Source organism: Dendrobates tinctorius, unplaced genomic scaffold, assembly GCF_039654945.1.
Source record: "Dendrobates tinctorius isolate UK_male_01 unplaced genomic scaffold, ASM3965494v1 ptg000011l, whole genome shotgun sequence".
Taxonomy (NCBI): domain Eukaryota; kingdom Metazoa; phylum Chordata; class Amphibia; order Anura; family Dendrobatidae; genus Dendrobates; species Dendrobates tinctorius.
The window spans coordinates 24,859,557-24,884,114 of NW_027361679.1; the positions used below are offsets into that span (position 1 = coordinate 24,859,557).

At 46.7% G+C, this 24,558-nt stretch overlaps 1 protein-coding gene across 2 annotated transcripts in view; it reads left to right on the plus strand.

The window, feature by feature from the left end:
- Nucleotides 1–1,431: 1,431 nt before the first annotated feature.
- The window catches only part of FAM13A (family with sequence similarity 13 member A), a 305,696-nt gene continuing 282,569 nt past the window's right edge, over nucleotides 1,432–24,558 (plus strand). The window contains exon 1 of one of the 2 annotated variants that reach the window (XM_073590245.1): nucleotides 1,432–1,541. The gene's annotated coding sequence lies outside the window, so the exon portion shown is untranslated. Of the gene's footprint in view, nucleotides 1,542–14,676; nucleotides 14,855–24,558 lie in introns of those variants that run through there. The other variant, XM_073590256.1, reaches the window with a different exon arrangement.

The window sequence follows — 24,558 nt, forward strand, 5'->3', positions numbered from 1 at the left end:
CTTCCCCTCCAGCAGCCTCACTGCAGAGAGCTGCTCCTCCCCCAGACACAAGCTGAACAGAGATCTATGGAAAGTGATACTAGTGAGGAGGAGGGAAAATCGTCCTGTATTCTGGGCCACTCCATGATTACAATACATAATTCATTATCAGTAATTCCTTCCCACACTGTCCCAGGCTGCTGGCAGCAGTGAGAACAGACTGTGTGATGGCCAGTGATGGGGGTCTGCATACACCCCCCAACACTTCACACTTACAGCTGCTGATTGGACAGGCTGCTCCCATCAGTATTTGTGTCATTAGAGACACGGTGCTCACACATACACTGCACCAAATCTGCTGCTGTGTGAAGACTTCAGTGACACAGAGCTGTCTCATTCACACAGCAGAGGCTTTGTCACAGAACAGATTACATCCTGCCATCCCCTGTGCAGATTAGAAGCTGCAGACCCCCATCACTGGCCATCACACAGTCTGTTCTCACTGCTGCCAGCAGCCTGGGACAGTGAGGGAAGGAATTACTGATGAGTTATTTTATGTAATCATGGAGTGGCCCAGAATGCAGGATGATTTTCCCTCCTCACTAGTTTCACTTTCCATAGATAACTGTTCAGCGTGTGTCTGGGGGAGGAGTAGCTCTCTGCACTGAGGCTGCTGGAGGGGAAGAATTTGTTACTGTGTGATGAGGGCTTCTTCATGTGGATAGGCCTGTAGCTATGGAGGGTGGGGTAGTTGCTATAGAGGGCATGTTTGGAGTAGAGTAGGAGGTTACGACTAGTTCTCATTTCAATGCCATAACACCCCCCCTTGGACGTTCTGTTCAGAATATCTAGAAAACCATGCAAACTAGTGACAGAAAGTAAATTATTTATTGTCACCATTCTGCAGCCCAGATATGTACTGAGATTATGCAAAAAGCCCGGACAACCCCTTTAATGACCGTCGCACCTTCTACTCTGGCCAGACCGTCTTGGTGACTCGGCCCCACAGCTTTAGTTTTTTAGAAGCTCCTTGCAGGTTACCACATTATGTTGATGAGACAACCCTTTTAACAGTCTCTTCCAGCACAGGTGAGTGATCGGCTGCAGCGGTCACATAACCGGGGCAGCAGTTTCCCTCAGGGACAACGGTTTTGTAAATATGACTAGTCACCTTCACAGGTCTAATGGAGTCCAAGGCTTCAGAGCTGTATTGGCTGCACAGGGGAAAACCCACCCAAAGTACCCAGAAATGCCTGCCCCTTCCCACCCCCTATGATACAGCCTGTAGCGACCCCCGAGTCTCGCCCCGCACACACGTGGTCTATTATTCCAGCCGTTTCCTCGCTACGTTACTTGCGGAGCAGGTTACGTAGCAGAGAGCGTAGCATGCCGGGGGGGAGTGGCAGAAACTGGTGTAAGGCACTTCTGTGAATCGCCCAGGAATGGCGTGTGCACGTGTGGCGTGTTTACAAACACTGAGGTGGGAGTGTCTGCACTAAGCTCTCCCCGAGGCCCGGGCCTCCGTCCTGACATGCTGGGCGCCGCGCGGCGGGTTACCTCAGGTATGTCCGGTGTGCTATGCAGGCGGGCGCGCAGCCACACTGTGGACATTGCAGGCAGGCGCCCGTCAGTTTTCACCTATTTCTAGCCTTCTTTTTGCGGCATTTTGTTTCTGCTCCTAGCCGGGTTCATCTGACGCGGTTTATTTTCCTGCAGTCACTGCTAGAGGGCGTTCGGAGAGTTAGGACCTATTCACACCAATGTATTTCACGGTCCGGATACGGAAAGCGGAGCGCAGACTGTCCGCAGGCCTCCAAACGTCCGTGTCTGTGGGGCTGTGAGTACAGGTTGGAGACCAGCCATCTGCATATGGATCCGGCCTGGGGCCCCATTCAGACGTCCATGGGTCACGTATTTATCATGGGTAGAACATGTAACCACCATAGTATACAGCTGGACCGTGTGTGCACAAAAAAAAATGTCAACATCTGTGTTTGATCAAAATGACCGATACAACACTTTAAAAATCTCTGACAGCTCGAGGCTCTGTAATGGGGAGGAGAGGCTTTAGGCTCTGTGCACATGCTGCGGATTCCGCTGCGGTTTTGGCTGCGGTGTACAGTACCATTCAAATGAATGGTAAACAAAAACCGCTGTGTAGACGTTGCAGATTTATCCACGCGGTTTTCCTGCAGTTTTGAAACCGCAGAAAGAATTGACATGTCAATTCTTTCTGCGAAATCCACAGTGGTTTCCTATCTCCACCATTGTGGAGATGGTGAAACCGCAGGACTAAACCGCAGATAATCCGCAGGTCTTTTGACCTGCGGTTTTATCTGCGGTTTTTGCAAAATCTGCGTGGATGAATCCGCAGCGGATTCCGCAGCGTCTGCACACACCCTTATAGGCTGTTGTTTCCAATCACTGGTGGTGAAAACTGACCAAACACTGAGGAACAACTGCCTGGATGAGGGCCTGGAGGCGCACTCAGGCGGCCATGTAATACGCCTGACCACAATGCACAGACTGGCCGGCGGCCCTCCCCACACAAGAGTTACAGTTGCATAGAAATATATGAAGTGGTCACTCTTGGGTCGGTAGAGCCACTGGCCAGTCCTCCAATCTCGGGCCTATTTATACGACCTCTGGCATCCCCCTTAGGCCGACTTCATATGAGCATACTAGATGGAGGCCTGATGCTATCACATCGGGAGGGCGGTAATGTCACAATGGGGGCAGGCTTTGCAGTGTTGAGAATCTCTCTCCCCATGTGCTCACTCACCTATCCACTCTCTCTTTCCCCATGTGCTGCTGACTTCTCCCGTCTGTGTGCTTTTCTTTGACCTGTCTACCACATGTGCTATCCCCCTTGTCTTCTGCCTCTCTCCCTCATGTGCTGTCCCGTTTGAGCTCTCCCCCCTGTGTCTGACCGTGTACAGAACATACCACAGCTCCTGGGCAGGGGAGGAAGCAAAAGACAATACTGACATTACAGCAGGAGATCGCAGAGGATACATTTTGTGAGGTAAAATATTGTTTAAAAACAGTCAGTGAAATATTTTACCTCACAAAATGAATCCTCTGTGATCCCCTGCTGTAATGTCAGTATTGTCTTTTGCTTCCTCCCCTGCCCGGGAGATGTGGTATGCTCCGTACACGGTCAGACACAGACAATTTTTAAATTGAACTTTTGTTTGTGTGAAAACCCCTTTAATGTGACCGGCTGCTTCCTCTGCCTGTAGAGACGTTGCGCATCTGCCACCGGGATCAGCCGAATGATTCGCTGCACCTGCGCGGAATTTGCGCAGGCACAGTGCAACGGTGTTCTGCTGGTGGAACCGCGCAAGAGGCTGCGTGAGTGTATGTGTGGTGTGACATTGGTACCAGCAGCAGTTTCCATATTGACACCCATCACTTGGGTGTCCCAATATGGCGGTCGATGAACTTCCTCTGCTTGGATTTCTGGGATACGGTGACATCTGGACAGAACAGGAAATGAAAACATTACAAGGCAATTATATAAATAGATTACAAATAAAATTGCGCATCTATATAGAAGCAAAGCCCTGCACAAGTACAGATGTGATTACCCAAACTGACAGCTCCATAAGGATTTATGAGCTGATAACAGTGCAGCTCATCGTGCTGCCAAGACTCCCCATCTGTGATGGCCAATGGCTGCACTGTGTGGTCTCACCCAAAAATCATGGTCAGATGAATGCATGAAACTAGGGCAATCTTCATTCATCTGTTTGTTTTTTACATTCATGAGGCATCTGAATTTATACATCCACAGTTTAAAATGTACATGATCAAGTGGACAGCTCGGTGGTTAGCACTGTTGCTTTGCAGCCTTGGGGTCTTGGGTTCATATTCCACCAAGGACATAATCAGCTGGGAGTCTATATTTTTCCTGTACTTGTGTGGGTTTCTTCTGGGTATTCGGTTTCCTCCCACGCAGGGCTGTATTTAGAGTTTATGCTGCCCTGGGCACCTTTAGGCACTTACAAGAGGTACCACACTACTGACTTACTAACCTCCCTCACCTGAGGTACCACACAACTGTCCTCCCTCACCTAAGGACCACACTATTGACCTCTCTCACCAGAGGTACCACTCTACTGAGCTCCCTCGCCTGAGGTACCACATTACTGACCTCCCTCACCTGAGGTACCACACTACTGACTTATTGACCTCCCTCACTTGAGGTACAACACAACTGTTCTCCCTCATTTCATGTCCTATATACGCAATTATGTTTCCACATTTTATGTCCCGTAGACGCCATAGTTCTCCCTCACTTCATGTGCATGGAGAATATAAAGACATGAAGTGAGGGAGCACTATGGTGTAGTGGGAGTACATGTGCATCCCAACCATCATATAATTAATGAATTGTTTCACTAGCCTCACAAACCCCATGTGCCATATCACTGACCACATGTACCACATCACTGCCCTCATGTATTCCATGTATAGCACTGCCCTATGTGCCACATCACTGCCCCATGTACTCCTTGTACCTGATCCCAGTCCTCATGTTTCCGATGTACTACATCATTGCCCCATGTACTCCATGTACCACATCATTGCCCCTTGTACTCCATGTACCACATCACTGCCCTCATGTATTCCATGTATAGCACTGCCCTATGTGCCACATCACTGCCCCATGTACTCCTTGTACCTGATCCCAGTCCTCATGTTTCCGATGTACTACATCATTGCCCCATGTACTCCATGTACCACATCATTGCCCCTTGTACTCCATGTACCACATCACTGCCCTCGTACACCTTGACTCCATCCCTGTCCTCTTGTACTCCATCCCTGTCCTCTTGTACTCCATCCCTGCCCTCATGTACAACACTGGCTCATGTGCCACATCACTGGCCTCATGTACTCCAAGTACATCACTGCCCTCGTACTCCATGTAACACATCACTGCCCTCATACCGTACTCCATGTACTCCATCCCTGCTCTCATGTACTCCATGTACATCACTGCCTCATACGCCCCATCTACCACCAAATTCGGTACTTACGAGCCAAGAACCTCCTTGAATTCAAAAATCTTCTTTATGTCCTCTACCTGCTTTTTCCAGGAGATGCTATTTTCTCCATTCTCCCGAGCCATGGCAATAAGTAAGACTTGATATGTCCCCCACAGGCAAGAGTTCACCTCACGATGCTCATTCCTCTTCTCCCAGCTCAAATCCTCTGTCAGCAGATACTTCCTGGTTTGCTTCACCCCAAATGAGTAGAGCCGTTGAGCCCTGCTATCTGGCTGCACTTTCACATTGAAGGTGACTGCTCTTCGCTGACGATGTGCTCCTGTGGGCGCTGCAGCCTCTCCCCTGCCACCAGTCCTGCACTGAGCTGCACACTGGAGGTGAGGACTGGAGAGCAGGTATCCCCTGTCACAGCGCGCTCCCTCCCAGTACACAGTGATGCATGGCAGTGTTATCAGACACAAGCAGGGGGGTGGTGCTGCCACTGCGCCGCCAGCGGAGGATTACTGCATGTTATAGGGATAGCACGCTGGAGCGGTGTGAGCGTTCCCTGCTCTGGAAGGACCTGGCACCCTAGGCACGTGCCCTCAAGTGCCTAGTGGCAAATACAGCCCTGCTCCCACGCTACAAAGACATACAGATAGGAAATCTAGATTGTGATCTCCAATGGGGACAACAATGATAGTGTGTAATCACTGTATAAATAATTACAGTTTCCCAGGATGATAAGGCAATGTATCGATAAGAATCTGATTCCACACGGATCTTCTGTATGTGATACAAATTTTTATACACCCTTTGCATTGATTGGGCAATCCTGAATCTAAGGAGAGAATGTTCCCACATGAACATGTCTTCTGTGCGTCCTATTGAATAACTTTGGTCCATGCGCTGCCTGATTTTTACTCGGACTGCATATGTCAATATTACACCCTTGTCTGAACGAGTCCTTAGGCCTCCTTCAGATGTCCTTGTTTAACTAATGAGAGTAATCTGTGATTTTCAAGGAACACGTGCCCCAGATAGTCTCTGTGTATGTTATCATGCTTTTTTGGCGCTATTGGTCAGCAACATTTTTTTTTTCTGTGAACGATTTTTTGACCTTTTTTTTTTATCCTATTGGTAGATCAAACTATCCCATTTAAGTGGCTAGCACTCGAAAGCTTGGTATTTTTTAGTTTTGTGCTGTAAGGTAGCGCTTATTGTTATTTTTGGGGGACACTCACTTGACAGCAGATTAATAGGGTCAGGTACAGGTTTTTCCACATAAACAGCCCATTTTTGGTTTATTCAAACATCATAAACCGCTGTAGGCCATGTTACACTTCACAGGCTTAACACATAGTCCAGAACATTATGGGTTATGGCTTTTCCTTGCAGTCCCTAAACACGCTGGACCTCTCTGTCCAGTGACCGTGGGCGACCGCATGCCAAACAGTTCATTAATGTTCATAGAACCTCACAAGGACCAATAGTTATATCCCCATGTTGGGGGTTACATCACAGGAGCTCCTGCTCCAGATGCCGACTCTTTGGTAGTCCTCTCAGGGAAGCTGCCGAACTGGGATCACCATCCCGGACAATGCCTTGCTCACCAGGCCACCTGACAGTCCAGATCCACAGACGGACAGAAGCTCCCCCAATGCAGTGCCATCACTGACTCTGCAAACACATGTGGCCTGTCTGTGTGCTATTCAGGATGTCCGTCCCCACTTTGGAACCGTCCAACACACAGGCCTCACCGGGTGCTATTCAGGGATTCAACCCTCCTCCCAGGGTCTCCCATCACACTGGCCATCATATCCAGCGCCTCAGCGGGTTCTATTCAGAACGTCCGTCCCCTCCTGAGACCGTCCAACACTCACGCCTCACCAGGTCCAAGATCGCAGCACGTGCTCCAGGGATCCGATTCTTCTCCCAGAATCTCCCAACACTGACCCTCCAGGACCTTGCACCCTGAACCATTCAGGTACACACTCTCTCCATGTGACCAGACCTCAGGCATATTATATGGTACATAACCACATCCACAGGTGAGGTATGGATCACATGGTCATGACCTCACTACAGGTCCTATTCCACACACATACAGGCTTTACATTGGGCGTTCAGACACATGCCCCTGGGTGGGTTTGTAGGTGACTGGTCCCACCCATCTCACCAAGCCACCTGGAAGCTTCCCTGATACACAGTAACAAACCCTCAGCAGTACCTCTGCTGATCAATACACGTTCCAGCTTCCATCACAAGGCACCCACCCTTGTGATACATATCGGCTATGCCATTTACAATCCTGCCGCTCACCATTTCCCCATCACAATAAAGGAAACGCCTGCATACATGTCCTGGGAAGCCCATACAGCGCCCCCTAGCTGTCACAGGGGTCACTGCATCACAGTGCATACTTGAACAATAGATGATGGTAAACGCAGACCCACCGACCAAAAAGCACACTTATGAACAACGCTTGTCTTCATCTTGTACGCAGATGAGAATCTGTCTTGGGCCTGGCCTCCATAATACACCTTGTATGAAACATGTAGCTGCTCTCCAGAATCCGAGTCAGTCTTGTCAATGGGCTGTTTCCGTTACTGTAACTGAGGATTACTTCAGCAGGTTACGATGCAGTATTACACAATACAATGTTTTTCTAATTTTGTACTACTCATTTAAAGGTAACCTGTCGGGTCGGATAACGTTATTAAGACTAGGTTCATATTTGCGTTTTAGTCCGCAGCGTATCATCCGCATTCCCAAACGCATGCAGATAGCCTGCAAACGCATGTTTACGCAGCGTTTTTTATCCGCATCATCTTACGCATGACGCAAAAAAAACGCAGCGTTGCATGCGTGTGTATGCATTGTTGCATGCGTATTGTTGTTAGGGTTGGCGGAACGCACCAAATTATAAAATAATAGTAGGTGCGTTCACAGCCCGGGGTCCACAGTGCAGAGGTGGTACACTGCTGCTACGTAATGGCGGAAGAATAGAGCGGCGTATAAACAGTCACACGTGGGTTACGTCACCCAATGTGAACAGGTGCGAACTCTGTTAATGCACAGAGTCGCACAACCGCTGAACGTAGATGCCGGAGCCTGTTTAGCTCACAGCCCGGCCAAAAGAGCGCACAGTGTAAGGCCACAGAACTCTACCCCAAGGACACGGGGTTAGAGTCCTTCTAGGCCCACTGAGGGCGCGGCGTCGCTGCCGCGAGCGCCGCTATAGACGCTGGCTATGAAGTGGAGCACGTGCACTGAGGCGTGCCGAGTCCCTGGCGAGGACTGGGACTGATGCCTGACTCAACCTCTGTCCTACCTACACCTAAGCCTGGGCGCTAGCAGGCTAGGCTGCACAACACATGCGTACCAAGGGTAGGGGTTTCTTAATGAGTCATTCACCAGAGACAATCATACGTGCATACATCACTCACTCCACATAGTCTGTAAATACAGTCTATCCTAGCGCATGGCCGAGCGGCCATGCAAACCTTTTATAGCCGCGAGCGTCCGGGACCTTCCTGGCTTCTCGGATGGGCCAATCCGAACAGGAGCAGGACCTGAGCACGTGACCTTCGATCTCTAATGGGAGATCACTCCACGGGCATGCTCAGTGGCCCGACATGGGGACTTAGTCCCTGGAGAATCTCGCAGCTGAGCAGCATGTATTGCCATAGCTGTAACTGCAGCAAGCAAACCCACGGAGCTGGTCTTGGCAGAGCGCCTGGACCGACGAGTTTGCTGAGCAACCTCCTCTGCGACTGGAGAGGAATGGGAGACCGCTGTGCAGCGACAGGAACCCGACGCCTAACAATTGTGCTGTTTATACGCATGCATTAGAAATTTCCAATGTTTTCCAGTAACTTTTCCTTGACATCAGACACCCACTAGGCGTGTCTCATGGGATTTCTATATATATAAATGACACTGCACTGAGGAAATCCTCCTCTTTGGCTCCTGTACCTAGGTGCAAGATGGATCTTGACCTGGACAGCTTCCTAGAAGATCTGGACTTACAACTGAAGTTGGCTGCTTTTGCTTGTCAAGAACAAAGAAGAAGAGAAAGACGGAGAAGACGTCGTCGTCGCTATTGGCAACACCCCATCCTTGAACTCCGAGAGAGCTGTGAAGCCTACCACTCTTTGTACACCGAGTAGCAGCAAAACCCGGAGAAGTTTTTTGACTACACAAGGATGTCGCAACAGAGCTTCCATAACTTGCTGCTACGTGTCCAAGAATCCATCATCAGGCAGGACACACAGCTCCGTCGAGCAGTTCCTGCTGAGGAACGTCTCGATCATCCTGAGGTACGTAATGTTGAGAAAGAAACTCCTGTCACAAATTACACTATCCCTAAGCAGTGTACTGATTTTTGTTTTTCATTTTCTTTTCCACAGGTTCCTGGCTACTGGAGAGACATTGTCATTGTTACATTTCCAATTCCGGATTGGAGTATCCTCCCTTTCTGGGATTATTGTAGACATTTGTCGTGCTTTAGTGGGCATTCTGCGGCAAAAATTCCTCCCCCAACCCACAAGTGAACTTTGTAATTTTCCTAACTGTGTGGGGGCTGTGGACGGCAAACACTTAGGATTATGAAACCAGCTGGATGTGGAACAGAGTACTTCAATTATAAAAAATATTTTTCCATTGTTCTAATGGCTATTGTGGATGCTGATTGTAGATTTGTTGCAGTGGACATTAACTCATTTGGATGAGGAAATGACTCGCAGATGTTCAAAAACTCTGACATGGGCCAACGTCTGCATGGGAATGATTTTAATTTTCCGCCTCCACGACCTCTTCCCAACACTGATGGACCACCAATGCCTTTTGTTGTTGTTGATGATGCATTCCAAATGTGTGCCAACCTCATTAAACCATACTCAAGTTGGAACTTAAATCACACAAAAAAAACTACAACTACAGACTGACAAGGGCATGAAGAACCGTGTAGTGTGCATTTGGATTGCTGGTATAGAAATGGCCCATTTTGTGCACATCCATTAATCTAAAAATTGACACTATTGATGATGTAGTTGTGCAGAACACATGCTTTCACAACCTCATCATAGTAAAAGAGCGACCAAGCTTACAACCTGAGGAACCTGTTACATTGCATGATTACCAATTTCACCCTCTGAGAACCACAGTGGAAGTTGCCCAGATGAGGGATAATTTTGCCGCTTACTTTGTTTCAGATAATGGACGTTTGGCATGGCAAGACGAAATTATTTAAGCCGCTAAGTAAAATGTACCTGTTATGTTCTGTATCTGTTATGTTTAAAACATACCTGTAATGTCAAATATTACATACCTGTTATGTTAAAATGTACATGTAATGTAAAAATTTACCCCTAATGTTTGCTGAGTTAAATATAATAAACTACCTTCCCTCAAAAATAAAGTGTGTTGGCGGCGGCGCATAAAGATACAAATAACGGGGGCATGTCCTAGCTGGCCGTGTGAGCGGACGCACAGGTGAGCGCTCCAGTCGCTATTCTTTAATCCTGCGCAGACGCTGCTGTTTGCACTGAATTGAGCTGTATTTACTGGCTGAAAGTCCCGGGAGCTGAGGGGTGCCAGTAGGGAGTCCTGAGGAGGGAGAGATGACCCGGAGGAGGCAGCGGGATGCAGGTGCAGGAGAAGCAGGCGCCATCCAAGATGGCACCGCGGCCAGGAAGGTTGCTGCTAAGGCTAACGCCGCATGTCAGCGGCAAATGGAGGCTGCTGCAAAACTGAAACAGTTCGTCCGGGTAGAAGGAGTGGAGGAGGCAGAGGCACACGCTGGAGATGGATCTGACATGGAGGAGGAAGCGGTCTCTGAAGGGGAGAACGAGGTAGAGAAGGGGGCAGGGGGGCAGCATGGCTGTGGTAACGGGCCCAGGAAGAAGTGGTACCGGGAGGAGAGCCGACCCTGAGGGACCTTTTCACATTAGTTTCCTCATGTAAAAAGACCCTAAATGCCTTGACCCTGCATGTGCAGGATGTAAAAGGGGAAATGGCACATATAAATGCGGCTCTGCAGAAGTTGGATAAACGCATGGGTGCGGTGGAGGAGAGGGAGAGCACCGCAGAAGATCATGTATTAAAGTTGCAAAAAGCGGAGAAAAAGTTTGCTCAACTAATATCAGAACTGGCTGCAAAAAATGAGGATCTGGAGAATAGATCCAGAAGAACTAATCTCCGTATAATGGGTCTGTGTTGTGAGCTCATCTGTGCATTCACTTTTTGTGCCCGAGGATCTCCCTCTTCTGGTGAAGGAAGGTAGTGAGGCTGATTTGGATGAAAGAAACAAACACCTGATCAGGTGGATTGTGACTGTGTAGCAGGAACTTCAGATTGGATATAAGGCAGCCGACGCCCTTCTGAGTGGCTGGTGAGTTCTCTGCTGGATTCTTGGAGACCAGTCTGATTCCTGCTTCCCAAAGATAAGTTTTTGCTCTGCTATTGAACTTATTAGTTTTGGTTTTGTTTACCTTGTTTTTTGAGTTCGGCCATCCCCGGCCGGGGATGTGCTGGATTCTTATTCCTTGATCAGTGTTCTCTTTTGCTCTGCTTTCAGAATATTCTGAGTGCTGATATAGGGTTTGAAGTCTAGTGACTTCAGGGTCCTTTTTGCTTATCAGTTGTGTTGGTAATATTTTTAGCAGGGTTTTCTCGGAATGCAGATTAGGGGTCTGCAATCCGCTAGTTTTCAACCTCTCTGATTTTCTGGGCTGAGCTTGTGTTTTGTTTTTTCCTCCTCGGTGACTCAATCACAACAGGTCTGCCTGAAAAAACGGAGGAGAGAAATCCTACTGCCTTTATTGAAAGCTGGCTGAGGGAGAAAATTGGGGCTGAAACGCTGACAAAAGTTTTTGCTGTTGAGAGAGCTCACAGGGTCCTACAACAGCCCCTTACCCCTGGAGCTAACCCCGTACTAGGCTTGCCAAAATACTGAATTACAGAGACAGGGACATTGTTCTCAGGAGGGCCAGAGAAATGGAAGATCTCACGGTTGACAGACAGAGGACTGCCATTTATCCGGATTACTCTGCTGCGGTTCAGAAACAGAGAATGAAGTTTACTGGTGTCAAAAGATACAAATAACAAAAGATATAGTGCTAACAAAATACAACTTTTATTTTCAGCACTTTAACAAAAAATAATGGTTAAGGTTGGGGTGAGTTGTTTTTTCTTCAGTATTTATGTGAGGGTGAGATGGGGTGGACCTTGGGGGTGTGGAGCTGTGAGGATTGGGTGGTAGTTGATAAGGAAGGGGTTACAGGGGAAGGGGCAACAAATTAAAGGATTGGATCAGGGATGGCAGTGGAGACATTGGGGATAGATGACAAAGTGGAATCATGGGAATCAATAGACAAACTGGAAGGAACAGACAGACACAAGGGAGGGTATTGACAAATTGGTAGGTGAGGGTGGAGGTGGTAGGTTCAATGTTGGCATAGTTTTTTGGCTCCTGGTTTTTGTTCTGGCGGAAATATATATATTTTTTTAACCTCGCTTTTCTTGGCCAAGTGGGAGTGGTGGGCTCTGTAGCAGTCATCTGGCATGGTGCTGGACTGGGCCGCATTGTGGATACTGCTGGCTGCAAGGGTGCAGGACTGGGCAGGGGTGCAGGACTGGGCAGCATCGTTGATACTGCTGGAGCATGGTGGATGCTGCTGGCTGCAGGGTTGATGAACTTGGCACCGTGGTCGCTCGGTGAACTGAAGGCGGTGGTGGTGGCGGATAGTTCGGGAGCTGGAAAGTAGATTGGCTGCTGGTAATATCCTCCGGCCTGTTTGTAGGATTGTGACTGTTGCTGTAATACATGGCTGTAAGCAACCTGGCAGGCCTGCATGACGTTCGGCTGGAGTTGAGGCGTAAGGTTTTCCGACATGCTCTGCTCAATTGCAGAAAAAAATGTTGCGCTGGTCTCTCAAGTTCAGCTTCCAGTCGGTCAAGGCGTTTGTTGACTTGAACCCACTCTTCACTCTGTCAGCAATCAACCTAATCTCATCCTGGAAGGCCAAGCTTAATTGCATAAACTTGGGCATGCCTGACCTCTCCCAGGCCATCTGCCGCTGACGAGAAGACCCAGCAAAAATAGCGGCAGATGGCTGGGAGAGGGGAAAACCTGATGGACCGGCTGCCTGTTCCTCAGCCTGTGAAGCCTGCAAGGTTGCTCCATCGCTGGTGGATGATTGGGACTGCGTCTGTTCAGTGGCTGGTAGATGAGGGGCCGCTTAAACAGAGGATGATCCGGGTTGTGTGGTGCTTCACCAGGTTCTGTGTGGAAAAGAGAAAAACATTAGTGCAAAAATCAAGGTTGTGTTGTGCTGCTCCTGGTTCTGTGTGTGGAAAAAAATTAAACATTAGTAAAAAGAAAAAAAAAAAAAATTATATACTTGCGTTCGCTGAGCAAGCGAAGGCCTCTGAAAGGCAAGGTCCCGGTGGTACCAGGGCTGTGGAGTCGGTAAGCCAAACCTGCGACTCCGACTCCTCAATTTCCCTTACGCCGACTCGACTCCCACATATATTGCTCAATGCTTATATTTAAGTGAAAAATTTATTGTAGTACAATGTGAACATCAGACATTTAATCATTTTTATGATACAATAATCAAGATATTTAGAACAGAATATATATTTATTGGAATACAACTTTAGAACACAAAAAAACTGTAATAAATTGTAAATATGTAATACACTATGAAATATCAATTACCTAGAAATAGAATTGCCTCCATCAGATCCTCCTTCATAGATAACCTCAAATCTGACCTAATAATTTTAAGGCTAGAGAACAACCTCTCTACACTAACTTGGGTTGGAGGTAAAACCGTAACCACATGGGCAACATCTCTAACACTTTCCGGGTATAAAGGAATTGCCTCATGCACAGTCAGTTTTGATGAACGGTTGAATTTTTCTATTTCTTTGAGAGCAAGTGAAACATTTTGCTGAAATATGGTCAATCTGCTTGCTATAGGAGACGGAGTGAAATCTTTTTCCTTGCGGCAATGCTTTGCCTGCACCATGTCATCCAAATACTTGTCAAACTCATCTGATGAGGATGAAGATATGGCAGCAGTAGCACTGTCAGGACCCAAGTCCTCTTGCACCTGGCAGTTCTCCTGTAGGCCACTCATCCTAACTGCTACCTCAGTCAGAGCTTCTTTTCCTTTAGTAAGCTGTTGATCATCAAGCAGTATACGATGACTTGGGTCTACATAAACAGCTGCCAGAAAAATTTTATTTTCCAATAGCTGTGTCTCTCTCCGTTTCATTGAAGCAGAAATGCCATCTGCGATTAAACCTCCTCATTGGGACAGGCAAAATAGCAAGTTCTTCCACTCCCTTATGAAAATGCCAGGAGTTAAATCCTCAGCTTGTAATTTTTTAGTCACAGTAAATGGGTGATTTAAGCAATTCCTTCAATTCAGCCACCTGTGTTCATTGACCTTCATTTAGGGTTACCTGAGAGTTCGCCATATCTATAAGAAACGGTTTTAGTTCAAGCAATCGCTCTATCATGAAATAAGTGCTGCCCCACCTAGTGGCTTGATCGACAATTGCCCCTTTCCCAGCACGTCTCTTCAAGATGGTATCAATTTTAGGGGTTCTGGTGGCAATAATCAATTTCCTCACTTTTCCAATCAGATTTCCAGCATGACCCTCGCAGACTCTCTCTTATTGCTAGCTGCAGCGTGTGCACAACTTTCTCCAGCTCGGGGCCCAGGAATCGGATCCTGTGCAGGGCAGGCACCCCTCCCCCTCCTCTCTCCTCTCTCCAGTGAAGACGGCAGAAGACAGGACATTGGTGGGGAGATTGCCCCCTGCAATCTGGAGCCGGTGCAGGACGGGAGCACTGCAGCATACAAGTGAGTTTTGATAGGTGCGTGCCCCTGCTTCTCGCTGGCTACGGCCATGATTCACACAGCGTTTTTGCGGATCCGTTTTTTTGCAGTAAAATGCAGTGACTCTGGGCATCCCAGCAAAGTCATTGGGTTTCAAGACATTCAGACACATCGTTTTGTGAGGATCCATTTTTGGGCTGAATGAGCATGTCAGTTTGTGTGGCGTTTTTCTAATCTGCTTTTGCTATTGAAAACATTATGAGCTCAAAAACCTTTCAGGTGATGCGGTTTTTTAAAAAGCTGATCTGCTTTTGCAGCTGAAAAACGTATCCTCAAAAAACGCAGCAAAAACGCTGTGTGAGATTGTAGCCTTAGATCAGGAATAGAACAGCCATTTTTAGGACATTTCATAACTTTCCCAAATTCCTATGAAAAAATATTCAGCACATTCTGCATTGAACTACTGTACCCAATTTATTATATATTTAAGGAGTAGGAATCGGTCCATTTTATACCGACTCCACCAAATTGAGCACCAACTCCGACTCTCCAACTCCACAGCCCTGGGTGGTACTTGTATTTCCGGAACCTTGCAGCAGGACCACTTCGAACCCGAAACTCCTCTCTCATGTCCTTGTTGAAGCGGTCCTTCATTGAGCGCCAACGGATTTTGATTCGCTTCACTGTGAAGGGGAAAAAAAAAATTAGAAAACAATACACATCCATTCACAGGTTCACTGCGGGTTCAGACCACATTGCAATACTTAACAAAATATGTTCTGGCACGCAGCGTGGCACGGTCCCAACCAGGCAACAGCGATGTTGCCACTTCTTCCCAGAGCCGTTGAATCGCCACATTGTCGGAGTACTGACGGTCACAGGTGTCCCACAACCATACTCGCTTTTGCACAAGGTGGATTAGTTGCTCGTTGTCTATATCTAATGTGGATTCTTCCCGTTGTGAAACCTATAGATAAAATAGAAACTTTTTTTTTAAGTAAAACTGAAAAAAAATTTGATTACAACTCTGCTGAAAAGAATACTTACACTCCGTCTTTCCTCCTGAGACACATGAGTCCGACAACCCTGGGAAGAATCCTCTCCACTCGACTTCTCCTACTCTTCATCACTGCAAGGTACCTTTAAAGCAGGGGTCTCAAACTCGGCAGAGTAAATGGGCCGCACATAAAAAAAATTTGAGCTGGGGGCCGCATTCCTTTCAAACTTAATACACCCCGTACACGCGCGGCTCTGCTCCGTACACATCGTACACACACAGGGCTCCACTCCGTACACCTCGTATACACACAGGGCTCCTCTCCGTACAAATATAAAGATATGGGCTGAAAAGCCCTAGCCAGCTCAGTAACCAAACAGCCGGAGCACGGAACGTCGTCTGGACTTCAGCGAAGCATTGATTGAAGAAAAAAAAGGGATTGTTCCAGCTACTAAAAAACTTGCTTTATTGAAGAAAATTTAAAATAACAGCATGTCGGCTTTCTCCTGTATGCATGTAACACAAATCTTATACACATCAGGAAACAATAGCAGATACACTTACAGTCACATGATTAGACACTAAGGTCTAAGGCTCCATACACCTCGTACACACAGGGCTCCGCTCCATACTCCTCGTACACATAGAGCTCCGCTCCATACACCTCGTACACACAGGGCTCTGCACACCTCGAACACAAAGGGCTCCGCACCGTACACCTCATACACACAGGGCTCCGCACACCTCGAACACACAGAGCCCTGCTCCATCCACCCTGTGAACACCTCCCGACCCCACGCATAAACTTACCTTCATCCAGTACCATGACAACCAGCACACAGACACAGCATCCTGCACACACTGAGGCCCCTGATCATGTGACCCCCTGACTCCTCCCCCTCCTGTGAACTCATCACAGGTCATGTGCAGTGTGTGGACACAGAACAGCCAATGCCATCCTGAATGTGTGCCTTCCACCCTGCCTCAGGCAGTGAGACATGGTGCACCGCGGGCCGCCGATGCCTGCTTCAGGGGCCGCATGTTTGAGACCACTGCTGTAAAGAAACTAAATGATTTAACACGTGGAGTATTGCCAGTCACTGACCAAACGAATGAGTTTTCTTTATTTTCATGACTATGAAAATTGTAGACTCACTCTGAAGGCATCAAAACTATGAATTAACACATGTGGAATTATATAATTAACAAAAAAGTGTGAAACAATTGAAAATGTGTCTTATATTCTAGGTTCTTCAAAGTAGCCACCTTTTGCTTTGATTACTGCTTTGCACACTCTTGGCATTCTCTTGATGAGCTTCAAGAGGTAGTCACTGGAAATGGTCTTCCAACAGTCTTGAAGGCGTTCCCAGAGATACTTAGCACTTGTTGGCACTTTTGCCTTCACTCTGCGGTCCAGCTCACCCCAAACCATCTCGATTAGGTTCAGGTCTGGTGACTGTGGAGGCCAGGTCATCTGGCGTAGCACCCCATCACATTCCTTCTTAGTCAAATAGCCCTTACACAGCCTGGAGGTGTGTTTGGGGGTCATTGTCCTGTTGAAAAATAAATGATGGTCCAACTAAACGCAAACAATGAAAATAAAGAAAACTCTTTGAATGAGAAGGTGTGTCCAAACTTTTGGTCTGTACTGTACCAACCAGTATAGCAAATGTGATTACATAATCTTTGTCGGGTCTACCCTGGGAAGACGTCAGTTCTTCGCTTGAGGGCATTTTGAAGAGCAGGCAGCAGTCAAGTGAAACACTACAGAAAAGAACAGAGAAGAAAAATTAAACTTTGTAAAGATCCAAAAACAATGTAGAAAAAAAAAACAATGGACCCCAATACTTACATTACAGGCAGTAGTCCAACACCACAGCAAGTCAGCACAGGCCAGGGACAGACGGCAACAACAGGAGACAACCACAGCACCAGAAGACCAATAGAAAACCGCTGCACCAGAAGGCAACCACTGCACTAGAGTCGGCCAGTCTACAACGAACAGAAAAAGCATTCAGAGAGACAGACATTTACAAAGCTTCTATATTTGCATAGATGGTGTTGTCCTCACCACGACAGAAAGCAGCACCAGGAGATGACCAGTAGAAAACCGCTGCACCAGGAGACACCCACTGCACCAGAGAGTCGGCCAGTCTACAAGGAACAGAAAAAGCATACAGAAAGACATACATTTCCAAGGTTTCTATACTTAAATAGACAGTTTTGTCCTCACCACGACAGAAAGCAGCACCAGGAGACGAACTGGAGAAACCCGCTGCACCAGGAGCCAATCACTTCACCAGGCCAGTCGACCCGTCTAAAAGTAAACAGAAAAAAAAAATTAGTACATACAAAGTACAAACAGCAGTGAGAGAGACAGACCTTTTCTAAGGTTCTATACTTGCATAGCCAGTGTTGTGGTATCGTCCAGAGAGTTATGGCCTTGCTGTGTCCACACTTCCTTTTATAGAGCTATCAATTAGCAGGTGGTTGAATCACTTCCTGGACCAACTCATTAAAAAAAAAGCATGCGTATAGAACGCATGTGCGTATGAATGTCCTTGCATATGCATGCGTTCCCATAGACAGTAATGTGTTTATTTGACGCGTTCAACCGCATGCGCATGAATGCACATATTTGACAGATTTTTGCCGCTTCCAAAAATCCAACATGTTGCGTTCACCGGACCCCGCCGCACACCGAAAAACAACGCATGCGTACGCTGACTCATGCGAACTGATGCAAACGCATGCCTCTGCGTACACCATGTTAAAGATAGGCAAACATGACGCATTGGATTGCTGCGGATGAAACGCTGCGCAGACGCAAATGTGAAACCAGCCTTACCTGCATATATATGGTTATTCTGTAGGGTAATAGCGTTTTGAAGGTACCTGGCCGCCGTACTGTAAGAGAACACGAGGACAACTCATAAAGTCCCAGGGCTTCCAGTACCACCTGTATGCGGACGACACTCAGATGTCCCCTCTCTGCTGTCCAGAATCCTGGAGTGTCTATCAGCCATATCCTCCTTTTTCACCTCTTGCTTCCTAAATCTCAATGTAGACAAAACTGAACTCATTATCTTTCCTCCATCTCATGTATCTTCCCTACCCGATCTATCTATTATGGTAAACGGCATCACACTCTCTCTGGCACCTGAAATCCCTGTCTCTCCCCTCTGCAAATCCCTCCACTGGCTCCCAATTCACCAACGAATCCAGTTCAAGCTACTAACACTGACCTATAAAGCCATCTATAACCTGTCCCCTCCCTATATCTCTGAACTAATCTCCCAAAATCTTCCCTCACGTAATCTTCGATCCTCCCAAGACCTCCTACTCTCCTCCACACTTATTTGTTCCTCACACAAATGCCTCCAAGATTTCTCCCAAATATCCCCTATCCTCTGGAATTCCATGCCTCAACACGTCAGATCCTTCAAACGGAACCTGAAAACCCATCTTTTCAGGAAAGCTTACAGCCTGCAATAACCATTCTGCCGCCTCACCACCGCCCGAGCCGCCGCCTCAAAACCACCAGAGCTGCTGCACCCCCGACCTGTCTCTTCCCCACTATCCCATAGAATGTAAGTCCGCAAGGACATGGTCCTCTCCCCTATGTACCAGTCTGTCACTGTAAATTTGTTTACTGTTAACGATGTCTATAACTTTGTATGTAACCCCCTTCTCATGTACAGCACCATGGAATCAATGGTGCCATATAAATAAATAATAATAATAACACTGTATTCCTCCCTGGTGCTGCCAGCTTTCAGTCATTCAGGCGTGCTGGTAGTACTTCAGTCCTCACTCCCTATATTATGAGCGGCGGCTGTAAGCACACATTGGTGGCACTTTGACTGACAGTTGGCTGTATAATGCATCACTGCAGAGTCAGTGTGCCAAGGCGTGCTTATAGCCAGCGATCACGGTATAATGTGCGAGGAACGACGCCCTTCTGACACTTCTGAGGGACTGAAAACTCAACTTCCTCCGGGAGGAATACCTTTCATTTTCAGACATTGTGTTATCTGATATTACAGGTTCTGTTTGAATCTTTATACGAGCCAGGGGAAATGTTAGAATTTTTATCATATTACTGTTTGGCGTTATGGGCGTTCCTAACAGCTGGGATTGTAGTTACTCACATGTGCTTTGTAAAAAAGGACACCATCCCTGGGGGGCTACCTTGGATCTGCCCATTTTAGTATTGATAATTCATGGTCGCTGACATTGAAAAGGATCGGTAGAGGCCGATTTTAACCTGGACCCAACTGCAGATAGCGCGCGAGCTTTCATTGCATTACATTGTGTCTGAGCTTTTTGACCTTGAACATCGTTTTAGCTATTTATTTTCCATGCTGTATTCAGACTGTTTTTTGAAGTCACAGCAGGTCAAAGTCAATGGCTCGGCTTTGAAAATGTCAGATTGGACTCCCGAGGTTGAATTATTTATGGTAGTGATATAAACTGAGCGCTCTGCAGTTCATTATTAATTTTACTATGTAGAAATCATTTACTACTTTCCCTGCAATATTCGCACATGACATCCAGAACTCAGACTATAACACAACACACAGGGACGCGAATTGGCAGGTGTCTGTTACTTAAAGGGAATCTGTCACCAGTTTTTTGGCCTATCATCTAATAGAGTGTGAGGTATACATTCCCCAACTACTTGTGAAACCCCCTGACTCCCCCATAAAAACCTTTTATGTTGCCCCCGTCCGGTACGGTAATATCCTCGGTCCGGTCCGATGGGCGTTGGTTCTGGTCCCTCTCTCCACCCCAAATCGGCGTACTGTACGCATTCCGTTCTGTGAATAGCGTTGTCCGCGTACAGGTCCTGTGCGTGCGCATTCAAATTGCCTCCCGCGCGTGCGCAGTATGCTTCGGGCAAAGCCGAAAAGCATTAGTGCACATGTGCTGGATTTACTATGTCCCGGAAGTATTTCGCTGTGTTCCCGGGACATAGTTCAGTGACCGCTACGTCATCAGAGGTCAATCGCGCACAGCATCCCTGGAAACGGAAGTTGCCCGCAGCGCCGATGAGGACTGGGAGGACTTCGGGGGCCGACAGAGGGTAAGTATATCTCTATTTTTAATTTTTTTAATATTCTGTCTTTTACTAATGATGCTGCATAGGCAGCATCAATAGTAAAAAGTTGGTCACACTTGTCAAGCTCTATGCTTGACAAGTGTGACCAACCTGTCAATCACTTTTCCAAGCCATGCTTCAAATCACTTGGAAAAGCGCTAGCATTCTGCAAGCTAAAATCGCTTGCAAAACGCTTGTGTTTTGCGGGAATTCGCAGCATTTCTGCAACGTGGGCGCACAGCCTAAAAACGCAGCAAAATCTGAGACGTCCGTTTTTGCTTACTCATTGCTTTCTGTGGGTGAAAAAAACACTGGAAGAAGGGACATGCTGCAGTTTTAAAAAATGCAGACGTTTTCCAATTCAGTCAGGAAGAAAAACAATGTGCGTGCATGAGATTTCTTAAATCTCATAGCTTTTGCTGATACTGTAAAACGCAGCTTAAAATTTGCAGGAAAAATGCAACGTGTGCACATAACCGAAGACGTCTGTATAACCAACCGCATGCCAGTGACTTACAGTTGGGCTCAAAAGTTTTTATACCCCAACAGAATTCTTGCTTTCTTGGCCTTTTTCCAGGGAATATGAATGATAACACCAAACCTTTTTTAAATCATAATGACAACATTTTGGTGTACTTACATCTTTTTGACTGCTTTTTATTTGTTTTGGTTTTTTTTTAATTTTTTTTTTACGCTGTGTAGGACAGATGAACTAGAAACGGCAAATCCTCCATTTTATTACTTCTGTACAATAAATGAACTTTAAAAAAAAAATCCACCGAAGGAGCTGGTCAAGGGCTTGTGTTTTTTTGTGGGATGAGTTGTCCATTTGTTTGGAAAGGAGGCGAGCAAAACCAGTAATAGAGGCCTTTTTATTTAGTGCTAATTTTCTGAGTAACAATCCTGTTAGCCACACCCCTTGTAAAGATTATAACATTTAGCACTAAATAATAAGGCCCTTATCTCTGCAACTGTTCTGCAAATTTAAAGCAAAAAAAATGGAATACTTTGGAGCAGCGGGAAAAAAATCAGAGCAAAAAGCCACCACTGACTGGCCCATTAACAGGTCCTCCTTAAGCTCACTTAACAGAATGCCTTTTGCCTGTCAATGTCCATTGGCTTGACTGTCCTGAACTGAAAGCCCACCTCCATGTTATGTCTTTATTAATTTTAACACATAGCAACAGAAGCAAAAAGTTAATAACCGGACTACTCTGTGCCTCAGCTGCTAAAGTCGGATTACACTTCACAACAGGCAGTGGACATCATGGTAAGGCCCACATAAACACTAGACATATGTTGGACAAATGGCCGATGGCTATACAAGCTTTCCCCATACACAAGAACGCTTGGCATGACTGAGGGCTCCAGTGTTCTCTGAGAGAGACCCTTCCAGACTCCTTCCGCAGCCACTTGCCACCACCGAGAACAAAAGGATTTTCCATTAGAAATTCAACAGATGTCAAGGAAGAGGCAGGAAACAGCGTCAGCACATCATCTACTAATTGTGAAGTTGTCTTAAACATCAGTGTCCATATAGCGTGCTTGAAAAATACATCTGAAAAAACATGCATCATTTTACAATCAATGAAAGGCTGAATTGTAATGATAGTCATAATATGTAATCACTTGTTGTTTGCATTTAATTTTTTTTTATTTCAGTGGAAATAAGTAAGAGTAAAACTTGATGTAAGGTTGCCTCCACTTTGAAATCTGTTCTGGCAGTTTTCTAATACAATGAATGCTATTGTGAAGCTCGGATTAAATCACTCACCCCTCTTCTGGGACATAGCTAAGCAGTCGTGCAATGGCAAAGCATGTCTATACTAATAGGGTTTAGGCTTTTGTCACATGACCCATGGCTTATTACCAATAGCTGCCTCAGGATCAGATTTCTCCAGGATGCTGCTCTTCTCAGCCATGTGCATGCTTGTAAATCATGGGGGGTGAGAAGTGTACGCTATGCACCCTGTGAGCTTTCTTCTTGCGTTCTGCTACTAGTCCTATCCAGAAAGGGATTATTGGAGCAGTGCAAGAAGCAGGTGGTCCTAGCAGATTGTGGATTTATTTCATCTTCTCATATACAGCAGTTTTTCCAGACACTTCCTGAAAGGATGGGGGCCGGAGCACTTACTTTATGTGTGAGTATAGACATGTCTATGAGTCATTACAGCCTGGCACTGTTAGCTGCTCCCACTACTTCTGGATAAAATGACTATATAATACTAGGCTGCTTCCATAAACACTCCATGATTCATTGTTAAATATTTGCTTAGAAGACAAGGATAATGAAATATTTACTAGGAAACTGTTACAGTAATTAGTCCTATGATATTTACATTGTATGTTGTTTTCTAGCAGATATCAGTGTCGCAAGCGCCATGGTTACTACATGGGTCTTCAGATAATGTTAGCGAGTGTAGATGTAGTTGTTTAGCCTAATGTTACCAGCGAGTAAATGAGATCTTACAGTCTCACATATTCCTGTATAGACATACAAATTAAGTCTGCAGTGGTAATCTTGTCCTCTTAAAATGCTGGAAGCCTGACCGTTCCAAAATGGCTGTCAAAGGTCAAATTTGAATGAAATCCATGGTGTGGTAGAAGGGTGTAAAACACTTTGAGGCATATTTATTTCTTACACAGTGCAAAGTAGACAATCTTACAATGTACCAAATATATCACCGTGGTTCATGCTGTTTGATAAATCTGGTGCATCTATAGGCTAACATATTAGTTGGCTTACTTTGTACCAGAAATTTGTGCACGTTTCTTCCTGCTCTGTCACGTGTAGGCCACGCCCTGTTTTTTGTAAAGCCCTGCCCCTTTGTTGAATAAGGAGTAGGAATTGCCTAAATAACAATAATAATAAGTATGTGATACATGAAAGACCGTTTTTGGTGCGCATTGTATCAGAATTCTGTTATATATAACTTGGTAAATGTTGGGCGTCGGGTTCCTGCCACTGCACAGCAGGAATCCAGAGCCTTGCACCCAGCGGTCTCCCATTCTTCTTCGGCCGCAGTGGAGCCTGCTCAGCAGATTCGTCGGTCCCGGCGCTCTGCCCAGGCCATGGGTTTGCTTGCTGCTACCACCTCTGGCACAGCTATGACAATGCATGCTGCTCAGCAGCGAGATTCTCCAGGGACTAAGTCCTCATGTCGGGCCACTGAGCATGCCCGTGGAGTGATCTCCCATTGGAGATCGAGGGTCACGTGCTCAGGTCCTGCTCGTGTTCGGATTGGCCCATCCGAGAAGCCAGGAAGGTCCCGGACGCCCGTGGCTATAAAAGGTTCGCATGGCCGCTCGCCCATGCGCTAGTATAGACTGTATTTACAGACTATGTGGAGTGAGTGATGTATGCACGTATGAATGTCTCTGGCGAATTACTCATTAAGAAACCCCTACCCTTGGTACGCATGTGTTGTGCAGCCTAGTCTGCTAGCGCCCAGGCTTAGGCGTAGGTAGGTCTGAGGTTGAGTAAGGCATCTGGCCTCACCAGGGACTCGGCATGCCTCAGTGCACGTGCTCCATAGCCAGCGTCTGTAGCGGCTCTCGTGGCAGCGACGCCGCACGTTCAGTGGGCCTAGAAGGACTCTAACCCCGTGTCCTTGGGGTAGAGTTCTGTGG